General features: G+C 51.7%; 1 protein-coding gene across 1 annotated transcript in view; it reads right to left on the bottom strand.

Moving 5' to 3' along the window:
• The window catches only part of PC (pyruvate carboxylase), a 111263-nt gene extending 106729 nt beyond the window's left edge, over window positions 1-4534 (bottom strand). Inside the window, exon 1 of the mRNA XM_037741560.1 lies at window positions 4514-4534. The gene's annotated coding sequence lies outside the window, so the exon portion shown is untranslated. The remainder of the gene's footprint in view (window positions 1-4513) is intronic.
• Window positions 4535-6202: the final 1668 nt, after the last annotated feature.

Here is a 6202-nt window from a genome sequence, read left to right as displayed (position 1 = left end):
CTGACCTTAGGTGATCCACCTGCCTCAGCCTCCTGAAGTGCTGAGATTACAGGTGTGCATCACTGTGCCTGGCCAAAAACACAGATTTTAGAATCCAGAGACTGTTTCTTTGCTTCCATCTCAGGGGAGTCTCTGAGGGCACCAGGAGGGCACAGGGCTGGAAGTGCCAGCTCTGTTGTCCCGCTGCCTGGACTGCACCCCTTGTTATTCTGACAGCTGCTCTATCGTCACTCAAAGTGTTTCCTCATCTGTAAAATGGGAATAATAACATCGCCCATCTCATAGTGTTCTAGGGGATGCCCGACGAGGCAGCACACGCAAAGCCCTGGCACCATGCCTGGCACAGAGGACACACTGGGGCGTTAGCCGAAAGGCTTGGTGGGAAGCACTTAAGTAAAACCCTTTTCTGACACCCACTACACATGAACATGAAGTTCTAGAAACGGTTTTTGTTTTATTTGAAGTGCTTTCTCTTCTTGCCTACTCCATCAAGCCTCAGGCCTACTTTCTCTGCATTTCCACAGAGCTGTCTCTAATCCTTCAGGAGCTCCCTCTGAATTCTTGGAGTCTGGTTTCTATCTCACTCCGCAACTTGACACTAATGAGGAGCTGTCTTACGTGACCTGAGATGTGTCCCCTATTTCCCAGCTATTTCCTCAAGTTCTTTCCTGCAAAGTCCCCTCCCTGCCATACGTAAGGGCACACCTCGTGTTTATGCCCATGGGAGCCCACAGTTGGGATTGTGTGATCACTTTTCAGAGTTTTATCGACGGCTTATTTCTGAAAAAGCCACATATACCTGCTCTAGCCACTAGTCAATGAACAGCAAAATGGAAACACAGGCCAGCAAGCTCAAATCCCTGTTCAGAGAAAACTAGTTGCCTTGATAGATAATGCTGAAATTCAATGTCTGGGGCACTCAATTCAATAAAATATTCACTGAGCACATGCCTCGCACAAGGAACTGTATGTACACTCAGGCTCTCCCACAAAGTGCCAAAAAGCAAATTGTTGGGGCTGGTTAAAAGAAACAAAAATGGGATGGCACGTGAGAGGCACTCCAGCAGTGAGCATGTCTGGCCTTCCTAGCTGTATGACTCTCAGCAAGTTATTTCACCTCTGTGTCTCATCTATGAGAGTCCGTCATTTCCAAGAGATGGATCTAATAGTACCTTTGTAATAGGATTGTTGTGATAATCACGTTATGTGTATGTAAGGGGCTTAGCAAGGCCCTCACTACTGCACAGTAGTTGGCTTTTATTAATAAATCAAAGGGCTGGACACGGTGGCTCATGCCTGTAATCCCAGCAGTTTGAGAGGCCAAGGCCGGCAGACCATCTGAAGTCAAGAGTTTGAGACCAGCCTGACCAACATGGAGGAAACTGTCTCTACTAAAAATACAAAATTAGCTGGGCATAGTGGTACATGCCTGAAATCCCAGCTACTCAGAAGGCTGGGACAAGAGAATCACTTGAACCTGGGAGATGGAGGTTGCAGGTGAGCCGAGATCGCACCACTGCACTCCAGCCTGGGCAACAAAAGCGAAACTCCGTCTCGAAATAAATAAATAAATAATTACTTATTATCATCATTGTTATTAAAAGAGAGCCCAGTCCAACTGAATCGATTTAGCAAGCTTTAATAAAGTCCTGTCTCGAAGAACAATTATTTTGACAGGACAAAATAAGAGGGAAGGCCCTGCAGAAAACAAAGTCACGAAGAACGAGAGCAGAGGGACAGTGAGAATCGAGTGTTGGGGAACAGTGACTAGTCTCACTATGGGGCTTACACAGAAGAGGGAACCTGAGGGGTCAAATGGAAGAAAGAGCTCAACAGGTAGAATCATATTAGTCTTGAAGGCCAAGATGAAGCAAGCTTTTCATTCGGTAAGAAGAAATTGTTTATGCTTTTGGCCATTTCCCATCTTCCACTGTCAGGCCTGACTCCTCTGGCAAAGTGTCCACAGGTGAGACTAGAAGGCAGCTAAGAGAAAGAGAGGAAGGCACGGTCAGTCAGTCAGGCCCCAGTGAGGCTTCAGAGTGAGCAGGCAAAATGCCCCGTTGCTATGAAGAATGTCTCTTGGTGAGAAACCTGCCCCAAAGCAGGAACTTTCAGGATAGGAGAATCAGGGCCCATTCAGATGGAGGCAAGATGCTACTGGGAGGCAGCCAAAGAGAGGGCCGTGCTCATCCTCAACGAGCATGTTGACCAGACGCTGGGCACAGTCAGTGGTCACGCCTGTAATCCCCGCATTTTGGGAGGCTGAGGCAGGTGGATTATCTGAGGTCTGGAGCTTGAGACCAGCCTGGCCAAGATGGTGAAACCCCATCACTACTTTAAAAATACAAAAATTAGCCAGGCAAAGGGGTAGGCGCCTATAATCCCAGCTACTCAGAAGGCTGAGGCCGGGAGAAATCGCTTGAACTCAGGAGGTGTAGGTTGCAGTGAGCCGAAGTCGCACCATTGCACAGAGCAAGACTTTGCCTCAAAAAAAAAAAAAAAATTAGCCAGGAGTGGTGGCATGTGCCTGTAATCCCAGCTACTCAGGAGGCTGAGGCAGGGAGAATCACTTGAACCCAGGGAGGTTGCAGTGAGCCGAGATGCGCCACTGTACTCCAGTCTGGGTGACAAGATCAAAGCTGCATCTAAAAAACAAACACAAAAAACATCTCTTTAACAAAACCTCTCCACGATAAAACTTTCTCACTGCTCAAATCCAATCACTGCTTCTCCACTGCCAGTGGCATAAAAAAAGAGGTCCACAATTCACCTCCTCTATGAAGCCTTCCCAAACCCATTCCCTTCCAGGCCATTTCTCCTCTCTCTTGCTTTAGTGTGTGGCTTGCTGTGATTTACTGGCCTCTACTGAACTTCCTCTTCCATGTCCTCCTAGAGCCAATACCTTGCCCACAAGGCTCACTACAAACATCTGTAGCAGGCCGCCTCAGCTGCCTAGGTTTTGTTTATTTTTCTTTCCCTCAATCGGTTTGTTAGCAGTTTTAAGACAAGGATTAACCTCATCGCCCGTGCTCTCTCTCAGCCCAGTGTAGGGACAGGAACACTGTAGGTGTGCAAAAGAATGTGATTAAGAGTTCAACAGTTAAGAGCGTGCAGGCAGGAAGCTGTAGCTGCAAGTGAGAGAAATGCTGAGCACATCCACCCCCAGCACAAGTGTTTGCATCACATACCAGGAAAGGGGGCCTTGGGGGAGGCCAGCCAGGGCTGCTGGTGGCAGTGGTTAAGGGAACAACGGGGAAGCAGATGGCAGGCGTTCTGGAGGTTCTGGTTGCGATTGGCAAGTATTGGTACTTCTCTGAGCCTGTTTTCTCAGCTAGAGAAAGGGTAAAGAGCCCTGCCCTACCTCGTCTCACAAAATGAAGACACAATCTGATTTTTTAAAATTTCAGGCCGGGCACGCCTGTAATCTCAGCACTTTGGGAAGCCAGGGCAGGTGGATCACTTAACCCTAGGAGTTCCAGACCAGCCTGGGCAACATGACGGAACCCAGTCTCTCCCAAAAAATAAAAAACTTAGCTAGGCGTGGTGGCGCCCGCCTGAGGCAGGAGGATCGCTTGAGCCCGGGAGGTCGAGGCTGCAGTGAGCCGAGATCACACCACTACACTCCAGCCTGGGTGGGTGATGCCGAGACCTTGTCTAAAAAAAAAAAAAAAAAAAAAGAAAAGAAAGAATTTCAAAGTTGCCAGGGACCTAGGGACTTGACCTAACTCCATCATTTGTGGGATCAGGAAAGAGCTCTCCAGACGTGAAAACTCCTCCAATCCAAGTGCACAGAGCAAATCAGGCTGTGAGTAACCTGCAGGGCAGTTCCTGAGAGTCAGGGCTTCCGACAATGACGCACTTTGTAAACTAGTAAAACCTGGAGAAATAAGGAGCTGAGCCCAGGCCCACCTCCTGAATGAGCGGCCTTGGGCACATCACTGCCTCGGGGAACCTCGAGCTCCCCCGTCGGAAATAAAGTGGAGGATCCTACGGGAGGCGGAGTGCGAGCGCCAGGAACAAGGAAAGCCCCCGTCTTACACGCCGCGGCTTCCTGCAGAGCTGAGCCACGTCCAGTACAATGGGGACAACTTGGGCTCCCGATCCTGACAGACTTGGGGTCGAACCCTGAGGGACCTCGCGCAAGGCGCTTTAATCAGTCTCTCCATCTGCAAAATGGGCCCGAGAAGAAGACTGAGGGGGCTCGCGGGCCCGGGCTGGGGCTGGGGCTGGGTCTGGGGCCGGGGCCGGGGCCGGGGCTGGGGGCGGGCCCGGGGGCGGGCCCGGGGGCGGGTCGAGCCGGCCGAGCCCCCGCGCGAGGGGGAGGGGCGGCGCGCGACGCGTCGCGCACCGCTCGCCCGCCGCCGCCGTCTCCTTCAGCCGTCACTCGGGGAGCCCGCGCCGCCTTTGCGCGCGCGACCATTACATAAGCGTCCCTTGCGGCGGCGCCGGCGCACGTCCACTCTCTCCGACCTGCCGCGGGAAGAGGACCGTGCGGAGCGCGGCGGACACTCACCTCCTCACCGCCGCCAGTCCCTGCCTCCGCCTCTACCGCCGCTGCCTCCACTGACACAGAACAGCTGCGGTCTCCGTGCAACCGAACTTGCTGCAGCCCCGGCCCCGCCTTACGGACTTTCTATTGGCCCAGGCAGCCCAACCCCTCCCGTTATTGGGCAGTGTTCTCCGTCTCTCCTCGCCCCTTGCCTCTGGACTCCTCCCTGCGCCCGCCTGTCCGTCGCGTTTAAGCCTTGGCGCCCCACGTCATCCCCGCCCCTCCGTACCCGGCGAGCGTCTGGATTGGTGGCGAGGCTGAGAGAGCCCGCCCCTGGCACACCACCGCCTACTCCCTTGTCTCCGGAGCCTCACGTGGGCCGCAGGACCCAGACCAAGGCCCGCAATAGGCGGAAGTGGCCGGGCTGCGGCTCGCAGTTATTGGCTGTCGGCGGGGGTGGGGACGTTCGATTCATTCAGCCGAATAGCACGTGTCTCCCGAAGCTGCAAGCATAACAAGTCGCACTGGGGCTCTGGCGTCCCGGCTAGATGCAGATACGCGCTGGCGAAAGAAGAGGTCGGAGGAAAAGCTAACGTTAGCGAAGGGCGGGAGGAAGGAGAAAGCGCTTGTGCCGCACGGGTTACATGACTGTGTCATTTAGCAGCTCCGTGGGTGATGATGGTCTGGAGTCTGTCTGTGTGACCTTGGGCAAACAACTTAACCTCTGAGTCTCGGTTTTCTAATCCGCAAAGAGAAGCTGCTCAGGACCTAGAGGGTTTGGAAGGCTTGTTTAAGACACATAAGGAAAGCTTTCACAAGTGGAACGGGTGACTCAGGCCTAAGTCTCTATCATCGAGGCTTATTAATCCAGTTTGAAGGCGTGCCCGGGAAAAAACACGAACCACAGACACATCCGTGGTTGTTTTTCCGAAGCGGTTTTCGGGAGGTTTAGTATTATACATTTCCTTAAAAGGGGAGTGGGGGAAGGCTTGTAGGAAGAAAGGCAAGTAGGCTATTAGGGACAGTAGTTACATTCCTTTTTTTTTTTCTTTTTTGAGTCAATTCTCCTTAATAACAGTAGTTACATTCCTATGGGACTTCAGTTACCTCCAGATAAATCTACACAAAATAAGTTAAATGTCTCAAGAGAAAGACCAAAGAAGCGTCAGTTATGCAGCTGTACCTGGGTAGATGGAGTCTTTGTTCTGCACCTGGGAAGATAAGCTTGTAATGACATTATTATTGTGGGATTTTTAGGAGCTAGACTTAGATTGTAGACCTAAAACTACAATTGGCCTGTCCTTGTTTATGGGATGCCAGCAAAAATATACTTGTGATTGATCTGTGGGGGCAGCACTTCCCAGAGGCCTGAGGCTTTTTACCTTTCCCTGTGCATCTGGATGATGCCTAGTGCTAGTAACAGCTATTCTTTTGGAAGAGGGTGTTGGAATGACTCAGCTTCAGGGCTTAATCTTCACTTTTGCATAAATTGGGGCGGGGGTGGGGTCCTAAGATTTTTACTTTTTTTAAAAAATTTTGAGACGGAGTCTCACTCTGTCACCCAGGCTGGAGTGCAATGGTGCAATCTCAGCTCACTGCAACCTCTGCCTCCCGGGTTCAAGCAAATCTCCTGCCTCAGCCTCCCGAGTAGCTGGGACTACAGGCGCCTGACACCACACCCGGCTAATTTTTGTATTTTTAGTAGAGATGGGG

Source organism: Cebus imitator, unplaced genomic scaffold, assembly GCF_001604975.1.
Source record: "Cebus imitator isolate Cc_AM_T3 unplaced genomic scaffold, Cebus_imitator-1.0 Scaffold102, whole genome shotgun sequence".
Lineage (NCBI taxonomy): Eukaryota > Metazoa > Chordata > Mammalia > Primates > Cebidae > Cebus > Cebus imitator.
This window is presented reverse-complemented; position numbering and strand designations above follow the sequence as displayed.